The sequence below is a fragment of the Gallus gallus genome, chromosome 1, assembly GCF_016699485.2.
Source record: "Gallus gallus isolate bGalGal1 chromosome 1, bGalGal1.mat.broiler.GRCg7b, whole genome shotgun sequence".
NCBI lineage: Eukaryota > Metazoa > Chordata > Aves > Galliformes > Phasianidae > Gallus > Gallus gallus.
Window position 1 is genome coordinate 141,622,444 of NC_052532.1, and position 23,354 is coordinate 141,645,797.

General features: G+C 34.0%; 1 long non-coding RNA gene across 2 annotated transcripts; it reads right to left on the minus strand.

Annotated features, from left to right (window-relative positions):
- Nucleotides 1–1,455: 1,455 nt before the first annotated feature.
- Nucleotides 1,456–22,858, minus strand: LOC121107690. 2 transcript variants are annotated; one of them, XR_006931463.1, is made up of 4 exons: nt 22,791–22,858; nt 8,719–8,761; nt 5,068–5,286; nt 1,456–2,016 (listed from the first exon to the last, which is right to left on the minus strand). It is a non-coding gene; the product is annotated as an uncharacterized LOC121107690 (long non-coding RNA). The 2 variants fall into 2 exon arrangements; XR_005841992.2 differs by lacking the exons at nt 1,456–2,016; nt 5,068–5,286; nt 8,719–8,761 and adding an exon at nt 14,778–15,127.
- Nucleotides 22,859–23,354: the final 496 nt, after the last annotated feature.

Consider the following 23,354-nt stretch of genomic DNA (forward strand, 5'->3'; position numbering starts at 1 on the left):
AACCAAAAATCATAAAACCATGACAATTTTCCACCATCATACTACTATCCATCCTAGAAAACCAACTACTGGCTTTGCAGAATACTGGCAACAGTAAAATTAGGTATTTTTGATAGTCTAGACATTTGCCTAAAGCCCCAGTATCTTTGCATCTTTTATTTGCTATGACAGAAATTTTGAAGTACCTCTTCCCACTGACTCACCCATTTCTTCAATTGTAAAAGGTGCAAATGCACTTCACCTTAAGCCTACACCTCATATGCAACTCTGCTTCCTTGAAAAATAAAAGAGAAATTGTGTCTAACTACAGCACTGAACACTATTGCCCTTTTTTTTTTTTCATTTTCTAACCTCTTTCACATGCCTCTAAAATTCTCATTTTCATATGTTATGTGATAAATGTTAAGTTCTTTGAATTCTGTTTCCCTGAATCCCACTTTCCCTGTGCTTGAAACCTGATCATTATTATCAAAACCCTGAGGCACTGTGGGTTTGACATGGTTAATGTCATAATGCGGGCTTACATAAATGCTGCATAAATCTATACTGTTTTATTTATTTGATTTTGAAAGCTGGCCTTTAAGTCATCAAACACAGTCTAAGCTTCATTTTCCATGTTTATTAAAGCACTGTCATGTTCTTTGGATTTATAATTCTTCTTTTATTGACTTCTAGATGCTCAAACACATATTCGATTTTAAAGTTGTTTCTCCTAAAGTGACATACTTCATACGGACATATGAAGTATAGTTATAGAAAGATTCTTGAATGCATGAGATCTCTTTGAAGTCAGTCATTTACTAATGAAATGCTTTTAAGATACCTCAGTGTTTTATGGCAGACAAACTATAATTTGAAGAAAAAAATCCCGTAAAAAAAACCAAAGTACTTTCAGTCTCCCTTGAAGAATAGTTCATTGAAATAAAGGTAGGCTGTGAGCTTTACCAATAGGGGTTTAAAGGCCTATAATTTGTCTTTGTATGACTTTTTTATTCTCGTTGTCTTCTTTGTTATAGAAGTGCAGAAATTTTGTACCATTCTCATTTCTCATTAAATTATGAAGATTTCTTTAAGAATAGTTTAATTTTACTCATTTTTTTTTCTCATTTAAGTCTTTTTTTCATGAAAATGGATTTATTTTTAGATATTTTTGAGGACATTTTGCCACTATATTGTAGAGAATTAGAACGTGATAGATTAGGCTTCAGAAACTCAAAATCTCATTCTAACGACACAGATTGTGACAAGAACAAATACTAGTAGCTGAATGAATTCACAAGCAGCACAATTGTCAGAGATGTGAGAATAGAAAGGAGGTGTATCATACTTACGTGGTAGATGCCAATTATAATGGGAAATGTCCTAAAATAGTTTTCTTACTATTATATCTTAGGATAATTTGAATGTATACTTTGATTTATAGGGTTTTTTTTTTTTATTCCCCCGCCCCCCCCCCCCCCCCCCCCCCCCTTTTTTTTTTTCTTAATTTCCTTTCAAACAAAGAATAAGTCCTGATTCTGCAATCATGTAGAATTGCAGGTGGTCTTTTAAACCTTCAAAGGATTAGGCATGTCAATTTGTGGTGTTTAGTCTGAATCTGTAGAAAAAAAATAAGGAATTGTTCTAGTGAGACTTTCACCTAGGTGATAAGTTTGTAGAAGCAATATTACACTAAAGTAGCAGAATATATATATATATTTGAGTATACTTTATATATATGTTCATTATGCTTCTGGACATCATGACTCATGAGAACTGGAAATTGGAAAATTATATCCTTATCTTTGTAGTTCAACAACTGTATTTGGAAATCCTATGTTTTATGTGTAATATTTCAAATAATTAGTAGCATATAAAATAATCAAAGTTTTACTAACATTTGTTTATCTTATTACCTACCATGGTAGTCAAAGACCCTTCCATGCATCTTACAAATTCTTTTTGATTCTGGACACTGTGCCTGTTGATCTGTATTAGATTGAAAACTTCATTTATCTCCCTACGTAGAGACTGATCCTGTAATGAAATACTGCTATGAAACATTTCTGTTTCCACTCCATTTCTTCCCCACCTCAGCAGTCAATAAAATACAGGGAAACAATGATACCTCTGTGTTCAAGCCACTAACAATCAATAGGTATTTTCTGAGTATTTGAACAGTAAGTTACTCTTCTGGGCCCATGTATTGGGAATTTTTTATTTTAGGCTTTATGTATTTTCTGCACAATATATTAAATCCAACATTAATAAATACTTCATTCCATAGACTGCTTGTTGTAATGAGTAAGTAGTCATGGCTTTTCAGAATTTGTCTTTTAGAATAAACAACTTCACAATCAAAAAATAGCTGATCATAGAATCATAGAATCACCAAGGTAGGAAAAGACCACCAAGAACATCCAGTCCAACTGTCTGAGTATCATGAGTATTTCCCACTAACCCATGTCCCTCAGTAAAACACCTAAATGTTTCTTCAACACTTCCAGGGATGGTGACTCCATCACCTCTATGGGCATGCCCTTCCAGAGCCTGACCACTCTTTGGGAGAAGAAGTATTTCCTAACATAAATCCTTTCCTAACCTGAATCTCCCTTGGTGTAACTTGAAGCCATTCCCTCTAGTCCTATTGCTAGTAATATCGGAGAAGAGGCCAACCCCCACCTCAACACATGCTCCCTTCAGGTAGTTTTAGAGAGCAATAAGGTCTTCCCTGAGGCTCCTCTTCTCCAATCCCAACTCCATCAGCTGTTCCTCATAAAGTTTGTGCTCCAGACCACTCACCAGCTTCACCGCCCTTCTCTGAACATGCCTCACAGCCTCAGTATCTTTCTTATAGTAAGGAGCCCAGAACTGGACACAGTACTTCAGGCGCAGCCTCACCAGGACTGAGTATAGAGGAGTAATCACTTCCCTGCTCCTGCTGGCAATGTTACTTTTTATACAAGCCAGAGTGTCATTGGCCTTCTTGGCCAACTGGGCACACTGCTGGCTAATCTTTAGCTGAGCATTGATCAACAACCCTAAGTCTGTTTCTCCTACAGAGTCATCCAGCCACGCTGCCCCACGCCTGTAGGGGGAAAAAAGCAAAACAAACAAACAAACAAACAAAATCCACAATTACTGATGAAGATTTCTTCACTTTTACTTGAGGTGTCTCAAACTAATGAAGGGTTAATATGGGCAGAATACTGTTCAATATCCACAGATTTCTGGGTCAGAGTGTCTTGGTAGGGGAGATTCCAGTGAAGAGCAGAAAGCATTCTTTCTAATAGACTGGAAAATTGAAATGAAGAATAAATACCACGGGGGCATCATGTTTCATCCTTCAACTTTCCTACAACTCCTTCAATCTATTTATAGTACTTCTGCTTACCCTTCAGTTTAAATGAGCTATCTCAATAGAGTTTTAAAGTTTGACAGTCACCAACAGAGCTGTTTCAGCATGTTCTCAGCAGCGACTCTATGTGGAGTTTGACTGTTTTCCACACCTTCAAAGTATATTACAAATAGTTTGAACTGGAAAACTTGTGTATTTTATTTTTGTGGAACCTGACAGAAATATGAATTTTGGTGTTCTTCTGAGTGGTATGAATTACTCTGCACATCTCTGAAAGGTCATTTAGCATGAATGAATTCTTTGCCTTGATATTTATGAGTGCAGCTGTAGGCCATAACCTGAAGTCTGGAATAAATTTTCTGTGAAAGTGAAATACAACATGAGTTTTATGAGCCCCAGATTATATAAAGTGTTTGCAAAATTAGAATGATTAAAGGATGATAAAGTATCAGGCTCAGATAGATTGTTCTGTGGTATTTTGGGGGAAATAAAAAAAGAAACAACCAACAGTGGCAGATATTTTTAATAACTCCACAAGTATGATGAAGTAACAGAGGTGGTTAAGCATGTTTCAGAAAGAACGTGTGAAAGATGCAAAACTATTGACCTGAAAATCATGCAACACTTAGAACTGTTTGAATGGAGCACATGACATTAGATTATGAACTGTTTAAAAGAATGGTAAATAACTCATAAGGGACATGATTAATTTGTCAGATTTCTTTTAACTCTATACATTTACTAAACTTGTGCAGAAAGAGGCAGCTTTGGAAATAGTATGGATTTTAGAAACACTTTAATATGTCATCACACAGAAGTACATTTCTCAACTGGTATTCTCAGTGTTTTGGCATAGTTGTTACAGGAAAGTTATTTTATGCAATGGCTAAAAAGTGGGACAGGGTTATTAATCGACTCTCCTCTTTATATGGAAACAGAGGAAATTGGCATCTGAGGTACAATACAATTCCTTCTGAACATACATTTTCACTTTAAAGTTCCGGTCACAGTTTCTCAGCTTTTCCATATAGTATGACATAAGATTATAGCAAGATTTTACTTAGACTTTGTTTTATTTTATTGAGCAGACGACTCTGTATGATTGTCCTGGTTGGATTCTTTTGCTAAATCTATATTTATAAACAAAGAAGGTTAAATATTAAGTCAGTTTCCCCTAATAAGGAAGGTTATTGGAACTGAGCAAATACTCACAGTAAGTAATTAATTTGACTATTTATTTATTTATTTATTTATGGTACTTTTTCAGAAAATAACTAACTTCTTTTGCAAACTTAGTTTATTTTCTTTAAAAAACGCATAGCTATTACTTAGTATTCAAATGTTGCTTAACAATAATTGGTCAAATAAAAGACAATGTGTCAGTCTAGTTATTCGTATGAATAAATATAACTATTATGTGTGTGACAAGAATATTCAAAAAACAATCATATTTAGTTTTCTTCTGACTTCATACAAATAAAATGCTAAAAATCATAAGAGAAACTTATGGGAGACAATGAACAGTTTCATTTAAATAATTACATCACTAAAATCTGTCTTACAATAATTAATTCATTTTTTAAATTTAAATGTGATCATTATTTTTTAACTGCAGTTTACTCTGAACCTTATGATATAAACATTATTATTTTTTAATATTCTCTCCTCTTTCCAAAATATTTCCATAAGTTTTTACCTCCTCCCCTCCCTCCCCCGGTATAATTTCTTACCATTTTAAGGTAATCAGTGATCACTGTTAAAATTCCATTTCTTGTATATGGAAATCAAAGTATTCCTATAGCTTCCTGATATGCAGTAGTAGTAGGTTTCATTTGACACCTCTTACTCTCAGCTGAAGTTCATCTCTTGAAATTTAAGAGCATTGGTTTTTGGTCCCACAGTATACCAGCTCGCAGTCTGAATAACTGTTATTTGTCTTCAAATAATCTCTAAAGAGATGAGAGAACTGGCTTTAAGTTTTTGTTACCTGCTAGAGTTTAATTTAATTTCATTTAAGTTTGAGGTTTTGTTCTTCTCATAATGTATAGAAACATATTTTCCAATGAGGTTAAGGTAAGAGATCAAGAACATAGCTGAAGGAAGTAGAAACAAATTGATACCAGTAAGCAACAGAGATAGTAACTAGCTGCAAATCAAGAGGTCATTATATGAAGTTAGAGGGCAGTAGCTGGCAGGCAATTCAAACAAAACCATCCTTATACAAACAAAAAGTCAAATATAGATCAAGCAACTTTAAGAAAGTAACTGTTGCCATGGACAGGGGAGAAGCAAAAAGGCATATTAAAAAATAAAAATAAAAAATAAAAGAAAAAAAAATCAATGGTTAATCAAAGCTCTGGCTTTTTGTTCAGTAGATCATAATTTTGCCTCAGAACAGAAAAGGAGAGAAGTAAAATCATCTAAAAATATAAGATTATCTACAAGAATTTATTTTGTCCCACTGACTATAACCACTGATATTATCTGGATGATTCACATGTTTTAATTTTACTCTTTATGATGTTGGCTTGCTTGATTTATGAACACAAGAATTTTTCCTACTCAATTTAGATTCATTTTTAGACTACACTGTTTTCAGGTTGAATTTTAGCTTCTACCTGCTTATATGTGTTAGAAGCATAATTTCGGAAACAGTTTTCTAACTTTACATTCTATAGTGACAGTACTATCTCACAGTTGTTGTAAGGCTCCTTGTTCTAGCTGGAAATCTCATGGCTCATCAGTGTGTAGACAGTCAGTGATGCTCAGTAGACAAGAAAGACTGAGTTAACTGGAAATGTTAGGTGTAGTAGGTGGTATATCAGCTTTTAACATCTTCTGTTCATTTCCTTTGCATTAACAGAAGCAAACTTCTACAGAAACTTAACTTCTACAGAAACTCAACTTCGCTGCACTGATTTCATGTATAATTTACATTCTTGTTTTAGACAAACTGGATTTCCCAGATCTTTCAGAGTAAAATTTTGCCAAAATAAAACCTAAATTTTTGCTACTTTGAATTTTACCTCCACTGCTACGGAAGACAGGGTTTTTTTTTTTTGCACAGTAAGAAGAAAAAGGATAATCTTTTTCCTAACTTATGATTAATCTACATTTAAACAAAATATAGGAGTTGAAGAAAACTAATTGGCCTGAGAAGAAAGAGATAGCATTACAATTTTCACAGTTTTCACTTAGAGTAATTACATCCCAGAAAATACATTCATGTGATATAGTTATGGTTAAGAGTTAATAAGCCCACATTTAGTAGACTAAATTGAATTTCCATGCCAGAGAAAGAACAGCGGCTGTTGCACCCTACCTCAGATTAATCAGATAGAACTTGTAGTGAATTCTACAGCTGAGAAAGACAAATCAAGTAAATTATTTGAAGCATTCATGATGATTTTCATGACTGAAATCAGAGTATTTGATTGCTCTGTTTGGTGCCTTGTTGCTTTCTTATTTATTTATTTATTTATTTATTTATTTTCTATTAGTCAATATATAAAATTTCATAATGCTTTTATTTAGTGTGAATGTCTTTACTCATTAATTTTACTCAGGAAAAATATCTTCAGAATTCATTGTATGTTTTAAGAATTATTAGTTATCCAACCATGGAGAAAAGTAATATAATTCAGAAGATCAATCAAGTAAAAAAGAAAATGAGAGCCAAAAGATAAGTGAAAGGAAACCAAAAGATCAGTGAAAGGAGTGAATACTAAACTATACACACAAACATTGAATATATTAGCATAACATATAACATAACAATATTTAATGAAGAAAACTAAGATTTAGATAAGATTTGGGGCACTTTGAAAATAATAAAGGTCTATATTTACAATAAGTTAACAGTAAATCATTCTACTTTAAGATTTTGAGTTCTTAGAATTATCACCCGCCCTATTTCTGATGCTTCATTTCAGGAGAGTGTGACTGACTATGAACAGTAGTTACTACTCAGGTAAGACATATCTGCATCGAGGTAAAGACAGGAAAAAGAACAGATAGTTTGTATTAAACTGATAAGTTTTGTAAAACAAACATACAAAAAAGGCACTTACTGAGCAATTTATGAAAAACTAGCCCCATACCACTATTGTAATTTTGACATTTTTAGTTATCATAAAGATGTAATGCTGAACATTTCATTTTTTCAGTTCTTAAACAAGAACTTAGTGTGGACACATTAAGGAGTGCATGCTTTGGATTTGGGTTGTACTAATAATGAATAAATCTCAGTGGCTTTCTTTCAAGTGGTGACAAAGTAGAGATTGTTTATACATACAATAATGCTCTGTAAAATCATCAGTACATGTAAAGGAAAGTCATGGTTGCTTTTAAGAGTGAAGCAGATTCTAAGAAATGTATTTTAAATTTAAATTTTGAGTTTAATATCTTCAGTGATTAAAAACAAATCTCTGCATATTTCTGCAAATGAGGACATTAAGTTAAATAAATGAACTATAAAGCGTGTTAGCAAAAAACTCTGTTCATTAATTTTAATGGGTAAAATAAATCTCATGTACATTAACAAATGATAGCTTTATGGCTCATTTTCTAATGACTGAATTAGAAAGTGAAACTGCCTGCCCCTCTGGCAAACAAGATCCACAGAATTTGTACAATTAATGCCTGGCAGGCCTATCCCTCATCATGACTCAGAACGCATCTTGCATTCCAGGATGAAAGCTGAGATATCTTTGTCCTTGATCCCTAGCCCTGAACAGTTCATTTTCAAAAAACTGAGTATCATTCAACGGAATTGGTGGGAAACAGGCTTTCCGTGTGAGGGATCTGACAGTGCTACTGAACCGAACGTAACATTCAGCATGAGATCAATAACTCATGGTCTCCTTCTGAATGGGATTGCTTTTCTTTTGTGCTTGTAAGAGGAGCCTGGGGCTGAGCTAGTTACTGCTTTGGAGTGAATGAATACATGAGGAATGAATGAGCAACAAAACAGAGCTTTCCTGCAGTCTTGTTCCTCACTCCCAATTCTTCTCTCTTGGCTTTTCTTTGGTTTTTCTTTAGTTTTATATCCATTGGCAGGAGAGGGGGAGAGGGCAAGTTCAAGTTGCACTGCTGGTTGTGTCCTGGTGTGCTCTCAGCTGTGGCAGCAAACACTATTAAGCCAGGACAATGTGTTCCATGCACACACCTTACCTCATGGCTCCTGCACCTGGAAAGCCCCCCACAACCAGGCTGACCTGCTATTGTAGGGAGGCTGGCTCTCTGACCCAGAAAAGAGTTAGAGAAGCTAACCTGTCTTTTGGGCACTGACTCAGCTTATAGCACTGCCCTAAACTTCTTAACCTAGAAATTAGTACCTTATATCATATTGGGGTGGCACTATATAACATAAAATTTCTTACCATAACTTTAGATAGGCTCTTGATGTCTGATTAGGTGTAACTTCTGTGACAAAAATGCAATAGGAGAAAACATAGTAAAGTAGGGTTAAAAGTGTTTTTTTTTTTTTTTTTTTTTTTTTTTTTTTTTTTTTTTTTACTACACTCTTTAATTTGCACTGATAAGCATGCAAGGGATACAAGGAGCCAGGAATATCTGTGTTTCTCCTTCATCTTCTGTATTTCTATAATATGGACGTTGGTGTGTTTCACTTCAGTAATATGTGCATGCAGAATTGCCATAACTCTCAAGTGGTATTTTTCTTTTTTTTTTTTTTTTTTCCCCAGCTTTATATAATTTTAATTTGACTGAACTACTCTTTAAAAATAATAAAAAAAACAAATATTAACATATTTCATGGGTTTATAAACATTGATGACAACACATTTATTTTATCACTGTTGCAGTGTTCAATGTCAGCTTTTTTTTTTTTTTTTTTTTTTTTTAATTAACATTCTTTCTTGCTTACTGATTCCACTAAATGGAGTTAGACCTATGCTGTATAGGAAAGGGTTTTTATTTATTTCTTTTTTCATTTGCAGTTTATTTTTCTAATTCTTACTCTATCTTACAGAAGTGGCAAAGGAAAAGAAATCTTTGACATCAAACATCTTTGCCCAGCAGGCTTTCTTAAACTTGCCCTGCCTGATAATTCAAAACATTTGACATTGGTCACAGAGTAATGGCTACTTAAAATAATTACTTTCTCACTAATATGAATACTTGAAGTTTAAAGTATCATGAATTCTAAGACAAAGGGAGAAACAACAACATGAAAAAACTTTTGGTATCACTAAGTCTCAAGAGTTGATAACTATTAGTTTCTGGCTTTTAATCGTTACATATTTAAAATGAAAGATGATTTGTCTTATATTCCATTTATAACAAATTTGGAACAACAGAAATTGTGCTATATTTTACTTTTGTTAATTTTGGGGTAATAATAATGCAAACTTTTCATAATGAAAAAAATAAGTGAAGTAAAATGCAATTATGAATTATAAAAATAATTATTAAACTAAATAAGTAATATTAATGTTTGAAAATAATCAAATATCTCTTTTATTCTCTATTTATTATTTACATTGTAAGATGGAAGCTAGAGCTTAGAACTGAAAATTACCAGAATTAGCCCAGTTATTTGTTTTCATGTTAATAATAATAATAAATAAGAAAGATGTACACAGAAGAAGGTGAGAAATCAATACATTGATTGATCAGGATCTAACAAAAGTGTTTTTTATGGAACACCAACCCCAACTTTCTTCTAGAGGATGAGAAATAACACAGTAAGAAAGATTTGAGCAGAATTATTTATATATATATATTTAAGTAAGATATATAATATATATATATAAATAATTCCTAAATTATTATGGCTATCCAGATTCATACAGAAACCAGAGGACTATCATGAATGTATTTACTTCATTCTCCCTACAGAGTTTTCAAAATTGAACAAACTAACAATAGACAGTCATCAGAGGATACATCTTCATTTCTTAACCTGAGCAGAAGCCAAAACCATCTTCATTATATTATAGCTGGTATCATAGCAGAGAGAGAAAAATAGAAGAAGAGGAGATGATGCTGAAATGGTCAGGTCATTTCATCTGCTGCACATTCCCACTGAAGGCAGTAGTTATGAATGTGTAATCCATAATTTGATTAATTCTAGGCAGTGTAAAATGAAGATGATGAGAGGGTAGAATTTAATTTTGGCTTAATTTTAGAAAGGACCTCTTAACTTTTGGGTGGTGCTAATCACATTTAGCACTAGAGCTGATGTCTGAACTTAAACACTCCTTTCTAAAATAATTATGATAGCTTTATAGCTCTCATGCTTCAACCCCCCCACATCTCCCATTTTTTTTTAATTTTTATTTTTAATTTTCTATTCTTTTTATCTAACTAGGATAGTTCCTGGGAAACACAAAAAAAATGTGAGTTTCTTGTTTGTTTGTTTTTTCTTACCTAAGAGTTTTGGATGGAAAAGGTTATTAAAAAAGTATCATTTTGGAAAATCTACCTAAACATGTTAAAATCAATGTTACCCTTACAGAGTAAACCCTGGGGAGAGAATTAACAGGAATTACTGTATGGGTAGGTCTGCTACTTGTTTTGTATGCTTGAATGCTTTTCAAGTTGGCAGAAATCAATGGTTCACTTTTCACACTGAGAAGAGAAGGAAATAGGGGTCAAATTTTTTCCTTACAGGTAGTTGAAGAATAGATTTAAGTATTGTACCCCTCCATCTCCAGTGTATCTCATAAAAATACCACTCATCAAAACTATGCTCTTTGCACTTAAATAAGCATTCACAGTTCACGCTTTATATATCTATATTAATCTCCTTTATTATTTAATATTCTTTTCTTTTTCCTAGCATTGTGTTGAGTATATCCAATGCCAAAACTGCCTGTCTCCTATTATATAGAGAGCCTTTCTTTTGACCTCAGTGAGAAAGAAGTAGATACGAGGAAATACTATCTGCTCAACAGACAAAATAGTTGTCCCTAAAGAGAGTCCATGCAGTGTAGTCATTGTATCATTTGGCAGTAACATATTATCTTCATTGGAAAAACTAATTTTGCAGATAAAATATTTAAAACTGATCTGTATCTCAAACAGACTGTTGTGATTGGGCATTGTTCGAACTGCTAGAATGACAAAATAAATGCTTCCTGAAGACACATTTATTTCTGGAACTGAGTTCTGTGCTTTAAACATTTCTTCAATTTTTTTTTTTTCTTTTTCATGAAAAGAATTAGGTGAATGGATATTTAGGATTTTGTCCTGGTTTTCACTGGAATAAAGTTAATTTTCATCTGAGTAGGTGCAGTGGTGCTGTGTTTTGGATTTAGGATGAAAGTAATGTTGATAGCACACTAGTGTTGCATCTGTTACTGAGCAGTGCTTATAGTAAGTCAAGGACTTTTTTATCTTCTCATGCTATCCAGTGTTTGAGGTGGGTGGAGGAACAAAAGAAGCTGGAAAGATACACAACAAGCACCTAGACTGGCCAAAAGGATACCCATAACACATGGTATCATGCTGAACAATAAAAATGGGGGAGTTGAGCAGGGGGCCTGCTGATGCTCAAGGACTGGCTGGGCATGGGTAGGCTTGTGGCAAACAGTTGCATTTTACATCACCAATTTTGTGCATTCTATTATTATTATTGTTATTTCACCTCCTTTCCTGTGCTCTTAAACTGTCTTTATCTCAACCTATGAGTTTTACTTTTTTTTTGTCTGAGATTTTCTCCCCTGTCTCGCTGAGGGGGAGTGAGTGAATTGGCTGTGTGGTGCTTAGCTGCATGCTGGGTTAAACCACAACACTATTTTAAGTATTCCTCCTCTTTTATTCATTAATGCTCTGATTATAAATAGGTGTTCACCTTGTGATCAAAGCTCCAAAATCACTTTTGCTTGGTCATTTATCTGTCTGCCAGGTATCATGATGTGAAGATGATCATCTCAGTATGATTGAAACATCTGAATTATACTGTTGGCTCCCAGACCTTCTTCCATACAGTATACATAATGAGGATAATGTTCTGTGTTTGACCAATGTTAAAAACATGCTACTCTATATCCATTAAATTATATCACATGTCAGGGAAACTATTTGTACATAATGAACACTGGCAAGGTTGACAAGGATGGTTGCATGACATTCAGTCTTCCAAGTACCTGAGGGGGGCCTACAGGAAAGCTGGGGAGGGATTTTTTTTAAGGGCAAGGAAAAATGGTTTTAAACGGGAAAAGGGTAGATTTAGACTAGATACTAGGAAGAAATTCTTTACTGTGAGGGTGGTGAGATGTTGGAACAGGTTGCCCAGAGAGACTGTGGATGTCCCCTTAGTGGAAACATTCAAGGCCAGGCTGGATGGGGCTTTGAGCAACCTGGTCTAGTGGGAGGTATCCCTGCCTATAGCAGGGATCTTAAAAGTCCCTTCCAACCCACAGCATTCTATGATTCTGTGACTCTATGATTGTCCTTCTCTACCACCTTTTTTGTTGTTGTTGTTCTTTCACACAGCTGATATTATTTCACCTTTTTTAAAACATAGAAGTCTTTTTTTTGTTTCCTGTTAGCTATTGATAACTTTTAATCTATTTATTTTAAATCTAAACTTGCCATTGTGCAGAGGGTAAGCCTTATCCAATGAGACATTTTTTCTTCTTTCTTGCTTTATTTGCATGATGGCTACACTGTTCTCAACAATTAAAAGAAACACTGTTGTTAAGTATTCATAGGATATTTTCCCCCCTATCATGACACACATAAGCGCAGAAAATCATATCCACAAAATTCACAAGCTGGAATTACTCAGGGCTTCTTGAAACTTCAAATGATTTACCATCCAAGAATGACTCTCTCCAGAATTTTGTCAGGTAAATCATTCCCCAGGCTCTTTGATTCTTCACTATAAGCTGAACTTGTTTAGAAATAGTTGAAGTCTTAGTCTGATTTATGTAATATTATTGGTGGTGTATGCCAGTTCCTCTTCTCATTTTACAGACCCATCTTTGGCAAAACTGAGTGTTTGTAAAAATATATTTGACAAAATCAGTTATGGTAAACATCATGATCTGACAAAGAGCTAGCCTACTTTGAAAGGTTTAGAGCCTCCAGACAGATACAAATAAGATAAGAAAAAGCAGACACATGTTAAATCATCCAACAGCAAAGGAGATACTTTATGGAAATTAACTTGCAAGATAATAATCTGAATTTGACAAGGTGATAATTAAAGTCCCTAGATAGATTCTTTCCACATCTGTATGCCTTTCAGTGAAGTTGGTTAGCATATTAACTACCGTTGGAGATTTCTAAAAAATATTCATAGGATGTTAAAATGCATATTGTTATTCACTTCAGTTTGTATAATAAATGTTACAAAATGCAATGCATACAGTATCACATAAGAGGTACTAATCTCTATTATAGACTTATTTTAAAGCACACTGATACCAGACTAGGTTCTCAGATGCCAGTTTTATCCACAGAAATTTAAAAATAATAATAATATTAATTAGTCTTTCTAGCAAGAAGAATGAAGTGATAAATTTCTTCTGCATGAAAAATACTGAAGCTGAGACATTTTCAGTGCAGTAGCTGGAACTATTTTATATTGTAGTTACTGAATAATGACTATCAATATATACTTTTACTGGAAATGCTTTATTATTAAAAGCAACTGGCTTTGTGAAACAACTTTGAAGCTTAGGTCTGTAGTAAAATATTTGTCATAAACTGGAAATAGTTTTTTTGGACCAAATTTAAACAGACACCTATCAACAGAAAATACAGTTTGAAAAACATTACTTTCTCCCATGGAATTATTGTATCAGTTAGAAGGCATTCATGTACTTATGTAAATTACAGAATTTATTTCTGAAAAAAAAGTAGCAGTTTTCAAAACAAATGCTGCATATCCACATTCTCTAGCACATTTAAGTGTCATAAACATAAACATTTCAAGAGCACATTTTTAAAGTAACATTTTGTTTGTCCCATTATTTGCTTCATTTGAAACAGAAATATATGTGTTGCGGAGCTCAGGTAGTTCACCCCAGATGCATTTGAAAATTTGGACCCATGGGGCTTGATGGGGACTACACTAAAGTAAAAACAATTTATACTGCACACGCTGTGGCCATCAGGTCCTGTTAGCAGAATACTAACTGTTCTCTTCTGTAAATCCACTTCTAAGGGTCCACATTCATTGTTTCTGTAGACAGTCTGGTTGTGATAGATAAGAGGAAAGTATGTGCACATTAAACAACTACCAGAAGCACTATGAGAGCCTTTCAGTCTGGGGGATGACTGGAAGCATCATCTGGAGAGAGATGGAAACTTTACTACTTAAGGTAAAAATTCAGCGTGAAGATCTCAAAACACTAGCAGAGAAAAGGATTATCGAGTTTACTGTAAGAGTGATTTGTCAGCTCTGAGTCCAATGGATTGAAAGACATAAAAGTTATTGTGATATGAAAGTGCTGAAATGCCAGTATGACCAAGAGATGAGTTTTATTTTCATTTTTTGTATATTCATGGAAATGACGGAAGAATTTATTATCACATAGCTTTTCTCTTAAGTTATTTAAGTTAGTAATGTTAGTCTGGCGTATTTTTCCAGTAGCAACATTGTTATCATATATCCAAGAATTTGTGAACTGTTTTGCAGTGCTACATGTTCTTGTTAGCATTTAACACTGTAATTTAGTACAAGCAATTCACATTCCGTATAGTGATTTCTATGCATCATGATCCTCTCATTTAACTGTGCCAAAACATATTTGCAAATTGGAATATCTCCTCCTGACATTTCTATATTTCTTCTCCACATCATCACATTAGCATCTGTAGAAAACAAGCATGTAATAATTAGGAAAAAAGGCCAAATATTTTGCATCCAGGTAGATTTCCCCCACATTCCTCTTCACTCCAATCCACAGCATGCTAAGTTAGCAATTACTGAAGTACTATGTATTGAAACTCAAGTTTGTTACAATTGCAAAACAAAACTACAATAACAACAGTAAAAACTCAGCAGATTCAGTACCTCTTGATAGTAAAGTGTTTAAGAATATGTTCAAAATCTCTGTGACTGTGAAAAGATTCATCTCTTAATAGTTTTTGTTGTTGTTGTTGTTGTTTGTTTGTTTGTTTGTTTCTGGATAAAACATGAAAAGTTAGCTGTTACATAATTGTCCTCAATGGAGGGCAGAAGATGAAGACTATAAATGATTATAAAATTCACAGGGAATAAATATAATTTTTATTTCAGTAGCATCAAAATATATATATTCGTATATGTATACACCCATTCATATTTTTCAGGGAAACAAGTAAAGTCCACTTGCCATTAAAAGAAAATTTGTACTTCATGTTAACCAGCTTGGTATAGTATTAATACATATGCTTCTTTGGCACTGAATTTCACTGGTTTCTGTTATAAAATTGTGAAAGAGGAAAATAGATTTCTTCTCCTTAAAAGAGGTTTTATCTTCATTCAGTAATCACCACTCTACTTCCTAAATCCTAAATTATATTATACATTGCACTGATTTTGACCTATCCATGAGAACATGAATAAAGTCTTTAATGCAGAGCCCCAAGTAGTAATAGAGAATACTATTGCTATTTTAGATGGGCTATGTTATTAAAAACATGTCGGGGTTTTTTTTTTTGAGAGGGTTGGGGAAGGGGGAGGGAGGGGTTGGAAGGAGAGTACGGAAACTCCTATTTTAGTTTTAGGAATGCCATATTACTGTCATACAGACTGAGGCAGAATCGTCAGGGGAAAATCTCTGTTACAACAAAAGTATTTGCCTGAAATACAGAACACTTTAACTGGTTCACAGGGAATTTTGCTTTCGGACTTTTGTGCTAACTCTCTATAAAGGAGAAAAATGCTGTTTGCAAATACCCCAAAGTATAGTATTTAATTTCCTCACATTGAAAAATTCCTAAAACAAGATCCTTGCACCAGTTACATAGAGTAGATTATATAAGGAGAAACATTTACTTTGGAATAAATATACTTGTATATTTTGATGGTAGATTACTTGCAGCATGTAATTTGAAATACTTAGCATTTCAAAAAATTCTCAATTTTTGCTCTTGGAATAGCATTTTTTGGAGGGTGCAGAAGATGGATAAATGTGACCTTAAAATTAGAGGGGTAAAATTAGTCCACAACCTCCTATCTCTGCCTTTCAACCAGGAAGTCTTGTTTAGGGAAATCTTAAATCCTGGAGTTTACCTGATGGCAGAAAAGATGATAAGACCCAGGCCTAAAAGCAAAGGTTAGTCTGGATTATTTTAGTGGCCATTATTTACCGTATGCTTCAATTAAATCTCACAAATAAGTGAAAGTGACTAATATTTTCCTTAATCAGAACATTGGCCTGTAATGTTTGCAGCACTGTCTGTCACATGCATTTAGATTAATGGATTCGACAGTAAAGGTCAGTAGTAAGTCTGAGGGTACACGGAAAATCCTGACAGTTACATTTGCCAGATGTGAATTCTGGAGATCGCCTGCTATCACTTATTGACCAATAGCCAATAGATAACAGAAACAGTAAGACTTTCACCACAAAACCCAGCTTATTTGATAAGAAAATTGACATTCCAACCTTTCTAGACAGCACAATGTGCTCAGTGATTTCTGAGTATACTCTGAAAATGCATGGGACTGCTCTTATTTATATAAAGACTGTGGTGCACTTGCATGCATGTATGTATGTGTGCACATCTGTCTCTCTCCCCATCTTTTCTCCCCAGCACGAAGTCCCACTAATCTCAGTAAGACTATTGTTTCTCTAACTAATCCATTCAACAGGAGTAGAAATGATCTGCATCCATCCTTTGGGAGTCTTAGTTAAAGGTGGTGGAGAAAAAAAAAGGTGGAGAGGGGGTAGACTTCACTTCCAGTGTTATTCTGTGGAAGATAGAAACTGTTGTTTAGAAAACTGTGAGGGGAGAGTAAATCAACAACAACAGCAACAACAACAACAACAAATACATGACTTTCACCCCCTAAACTATAACAGGATTTTTAGGAAGGAAGGTGGGAAAAATAGATAGTCCTTCAGGAATCATTTCCATTGACAGAAGAAATATTTTTATATATCCAAGTTATCTAACAATCTATTTATTTATTAACTTAGGAAATAAACAAACAGCAATTTTTCAGACTTTTTTGTCTTCTGACTATTTACCTTTTGTTCATTTGTAACACAACTTTCAGGACAGGGTAGGTAGCACCATAGGGAATAAAAGCAAGAAGAATACAGTAACAGTACATAGAGTACATCTTGTTACTCTGAACATGCCTAGGTATTGGCATACAGAACTGATGGTAAGAAAAAGATTCAGAAGTAGTCGGCTGAAGCTTGAAGAATAAATCACACAAGAGGAAGGCCACTGAAGACATGCCGTGAATTTGGGCCTGGCCTTGTCTTCCTAGCCCTGCCCTCCTCACCATTAGGAAAATTTTTAAGAGTGATTAGAAGTTGACAACATGATGAGAAGACAAATAAAAGCGCTCTATTCTGGCCAGGTCTGAGTAAACTCTGCACAGACTCATTATACTTCTGGCTGTTGTATGGAGTAGTGAGATTGTAACCTTGATATCTGCCTATTCCTTGTCTTGCACCCTGTCAGAAACCAATCACTTTCAGCTACAACATCCAGGAGTTCTCTTATTTCTGGTGATGAAAAACCTCCTTTTCTTCACCAATCACCTGGGCAGGATCAGCCATGAACCTTTGGAGTTCACCTGAATATTAACTTGCCTAGATATTCCTTCTCTTGAGTTGATTGTATGTTGTAATTAAATACAGTGTTGTTGAAAGAGAGTACTAATATTGTTTCTACAGTGCTGAAGACAGCCATGAGGACTATGTGTGTAGAAAAGGAAAACTGAGCTGAGCTGATGAGAACTGCGTTCAGCTAGGAGCAAAGCCAAGAAAACTGCAAGTAAAAAGCAGTGGGAGTGAGCTGTTGTAGAAGCCTGGATCCTGCATGGTGAACTTCATGCTAGTGAGGAAATGAAGGGCCCACACAAATAAAAGGTGTTATAGGGAGTACAGGAGTATAAATAAAGCTGTATTTATTGCCTCAAGTGGGATAAAGTAACTCTTTTTTTTAATGTGAGACAAATATTTGTGTGCAGTAAGTGCAGATAAACATAAAAGACTGGCAAATAGTTGGCAATTAACTAATTTGCATATGTAATCCTGACCACTTAAAATAAAATTTCAGTAGTGAGTTTAGCCATGTTAAGAGATTTTAAAGGAACTTCAAGCCTACGAGAAATCATTTTTTTCTCTTATGTTTCACAAAGTACTTCCTGTAGTAAACAGTCAGGCCTTGCAAAAACAGATAAAGGATCTTGCCAGCTCAATTTTATAGCATGCAGAGATAATAAATCAATAAATATTAGAGAGTCTGAGATTTTTTCATCACATATTTGTCACTGACAATGCTGATCTGCCAAAACTACTTTTCATTATTTCTGTCAATTCTGAACATTAGGGAAATAAGCTTTGAGAATTATCAGAATGCTTTACTTTGACACTTTTGTTGAAAATGTGAAGTGTTATGGTTCAAAGTTATTTTGTTTGGAAATTAAGCTAATTATAGCTGTAAACAGTTGGCAGTTATTGATTCTTACATTTTAGGCTTTTCATTTTAAACCTTTCTTTTCCCTTAATTTTATAAGAAAATCTGAAGTCTGGTCTGAGAAAGTTTTCAATATCTTATACATAGTCAGGACGGTGAATAATAATCCATCTTGTTCTTCAAACCATCACAACCTTAACTCTGTTGATATTTGTGTATAATTCCGGAGTATGTTCAGCCAAATGAAAAAGTAAATGATTTGGGTAATAAATCTTGTGGTAGTAGTTCAGTGTTCTCCTCTTCACTCCTGTAAATTCTATGGAATAGGTGACATACTGCTTAAGCAAAGCAATACGATGTCATATTCCTTATGATGCCAAATGTGAAAGCTTTTGAATATGTTCATGGAGTCTCACCCAGCTGAACAATAATAGATCAGCTGTACAAAAGTTGTGCAAGTATGATTGGATTTTTTTTGGTTCAGATCCAAGAGTTTCTTTTAATTTTATTCAGTTGTTATTGAAACAACCTAGTATTGATTGAAAAACAAACAAACAAACAAAAAAACCACTCTATTTCTGTTAAAAACTAAACTGGAACCTCAAAATTTCACCTGTCTGCAATGCTGTATATGATGCATTTCAGTCAGTGCATGAAGAATTTCATGTAATAATCAGTGCTGACAAGAGTGCTATGAGCTCAGAATACCAAGAAAAGCCGACTGTAGCTATCAGTGACTGAAAAAAATACATATTGGCTTTTTATTCTTGTTTGTCAAAGTACTTCTATTTGCTTCCTAAAAAGCAGTTGTTTTCTGTGATTGATAAATTCTCTCACTTTTAAACCCATTCGCATCCATTAGTTCTGCCTTTTTCCCCTCCCTGATGAAAGTCAGGAAGTGTCAGATTGAAATGTTCTTGCCAGACACAAATAGTGTCCCCAGGGGTGGCAGAAACTATTCTGAGTCAGAAAGAAATAGATTTTAAAGTGTTGCCTGTTCACACTGGTCACTCAACTTGCTCAACAAAAAATGTCCAAATGTAGGGACAATTTAAAAATACTGTTTTTAATATGATTTCTTAAAAAAATATTTCATTTTTAGACAAGACATAATTTCATATTTTAGACAAAATAAACGTAATATGTTTCAAATAAACTTACTGGTGCCACAATGAGATATGTATTTTGACCTTTTATAGTACCAGAAATATTTTAGATTATGTCTAGTGTCAGATCTAATAATAATCTTTTTTATTTACTGGGCTTTCGATCATTATCAATATGTAAGCAACTGTCATACAAATGATCTTTAAATGCCCTATCCACCGTTACAGAATCAGGATCAGTTCTGGCTCTATGGATCCTAATGGAAGTTGGGAAGTTATGAAGACTGGGGTATCTAAATTTATCTTTAGAATATAAGAACTAGCAAGCTGACTTTTGGAGGAGAGAAAACTACATTTATAATAGAATTACTGATTTTCTTATGTGCAGCTAAAATCTATATGTAACTCTTATATTGCCCCATCATATTTTTACATTTCCACGTCTTCCATATGGAATGAATGACTACTCATGTAGAGGAACATGTCACTTTAAAAAATAAAAATAAAAATATTAGACACAGATGGTCAGTTGATCCATTACAGAAGTAATAAGTATTTCATTTAGCTTTTTTTTTTTTAATTTAATTTTTTTTTTTTTACTGTTAATACTAGTGAGAATATTGCATTGGAATATATTACAATATAATGTGTGAAGAGATTAGAAGATTTTTTCAAAATATTATAACGGGATCCTTGTGATGAAGAATCATTTCCTGTTTTCTATTTTCTCATAACATATGAATATTGGATTTGTCATGATGAAGAAGTCCTGAGATGTGAGTAAGTAGTCTGTGAAAAAAGTGAGCACACTGCAGTATTCCAACAATCTATCTATTGTATACCTTCCATCCCATGTCTGCACAGCTGCCTGTGTTGAACTCTGAAAGGTTAGCTGGTTGTTTCACATGTTCCCAAGGCTCAGCTGCTTTGTCTCAGTGGTGGTTTGAGGAAAACGACTATGGAGGTGCAGGCTACTGTCCAAAAGGGATTTCTAGGTACTATTTGGCCATCAGTGATTTTCACTGCTAATTGGTGTGCAGCTTCCTGGCAGGCCTACATAGTAGTTTTCTACACCATGAGAGGCAGCAAACCTAAATGATACAGAACTATGAATAGTTAGGGGACTGTAAATGCTACAAGACTTGTTTAGTTTTTAGGGATTGATGTATCAGACGTGGTATATTAGAAGCAATCGCTTAGATTATTTACAGACACAGTAGATGTAAAATATGCCAAGAGGTTAGCATTAATTCTGTTATCCGCATGCTGAAAATTAATGTTGATGTCCCTGTGCTGATACAGAAAGAGCTAGTCAGATTTCTCCCTTGTGTTTTTGTAAACTGGATTTTAAAACTACAAAAATGTGATCAATTTGTATTTGGCATACACTAACTGCCATAATCTTTATTGTTACTGTTCTCTACATTGCTGTTATCATTACCATCAGAATTTTATAAAATGTAGCTGATGTTTTCTGACAATTGGATTGGCAGAGTAGGTTCCAAATACTGCATATTATCATAGTTTCATCTTATTCTTCGATGTGTGTGCGTGGTAAGGGAGTGAATTAAGAATGAACTAAGGAAAAGTCTTTTACCTAATTGAATAAAGAAAGAAAAATATTACATTATTTGACATAACAAAACACTACCTAAAGTCTTACACTCATTTATATAATTTTCTTAATGTAAAAATTTAGACACCTTTCCTAACAATTTTGCAGTTCAGGTTTTCTCACTGAAATCTGCATTTATTGATTTATTGTTATTTCTAAGTTGGCAAAGTGTCAGGAAATAAATAAATAAATAAAAGCCTTTTGAAGTATTTATTATGTATTAAACATCTTCAGGGAGTTATTTAATAACACTGAGCATTAAATTTGTTATAAAACTCTTCTACTAAATTCTAGGACTCCTTTTGGGTTAAAGTGACTGTATATTAGAATTCACATGTGTGTGGCAGTAGATCACTCCAGTTCAATACACTATTGAATATAGTATATTTTACTGATGAAAACAGACCGTATAAATGTATATACCTTTGTTTTAAATCCTCCCATTTCTTCTCTCTTATACAAATATTGTTTTATCCAGAATATTATATCCCTTATATGTTAATTTCTGTTTGAGATAAACTTGTTTACTATGGGAATTTTTCCTTACATCTGAATTGATGAGTTTGATGAAGAATATGATTCTATAAGACTTACTTTTTGACTACGGGAACTAAAACTGTTCTGTGCTTTTAGCAGTGGAGTACTTAAAGCTACCATTTTATATATCATTTCTACCATTTTTCAGCAGTGTAATAATCTGTACATTTTTGTAACTACTGTCATTAATCTTGTCCTTTTAAACTTAATGTCAGAAAAAAAGACTTAACCAAGATACAGTTCCGATCAAGTGGAAAAATCTATATATATTTATAATTTATCTTGAATTATATTTGTAAAATGTAATCAATACTAAAAAAAAAAATCTTTAAGGGAAAGCTAGTATCATGGAGTTATCTAGATCAATCTATGCCCGTGATGGGGGGCAGTAGGCTCATGGGCCCCCCGGCTCCCAAAAATGGAAAGGGAAAAGGGAAAGGGGTAGGGAAACGGAAGCTGGGCTCAGAGAGGGAAAAAGAACTGAGCAGCAGCAATGATCTAAGGAGGAAAACTTATTTTACTAACTATGATATCGGAATGCAAAATAACACAATATAATATAATCTAATTGAAATTGAGGCTAATAAATCAAATAAAATAAGAGAGAGAAAGTTTCCAAAACCAAAAGGCCTACCTGAATGAAGGCACGTGGCTTGGAAGCACATCCACACCTTCTGCCTGGCAGCAAGAGAGACGAGAGAGAGCCAGATCCCATGACTTCTGTGACGTATCTTCCTTCTCTTACTGTGAGGTCCTCTGGGATATGTAGTCCTTCTCTTTTGAGAAGCAGGTATCTGGCAAGTTGTCAATCCACGGAACTGGAGTATTAACTCTTTAATTACCCGTGCTGTACATGATGTTTTGATGTGGAATACCAATAGCAAAATTACAAAACCATGACATCTAGGTAATTTAAAATTGGGCATAGATAATGTTTACAGAATAAACTTGTGATTTCAAATCTCAAGTAATTCAGTATGTGAATTTTTATACAAGATTGATTCAGATCCAGAAGCTACAGTTCTTCACAGCACTGTTTTGTGCCATAACTAGGATGTTCCTTCAGTATGTAGGACATGTTGCTGGCCATTAGCGCAGCTATTTATTTAGGGGAGAGACACAATTGCACTAAAGATAACCAAAGTGGCAAATAAGCAGAGGAATAGCTGAAAAGTTCATAGTATTTATAAGAAACCAG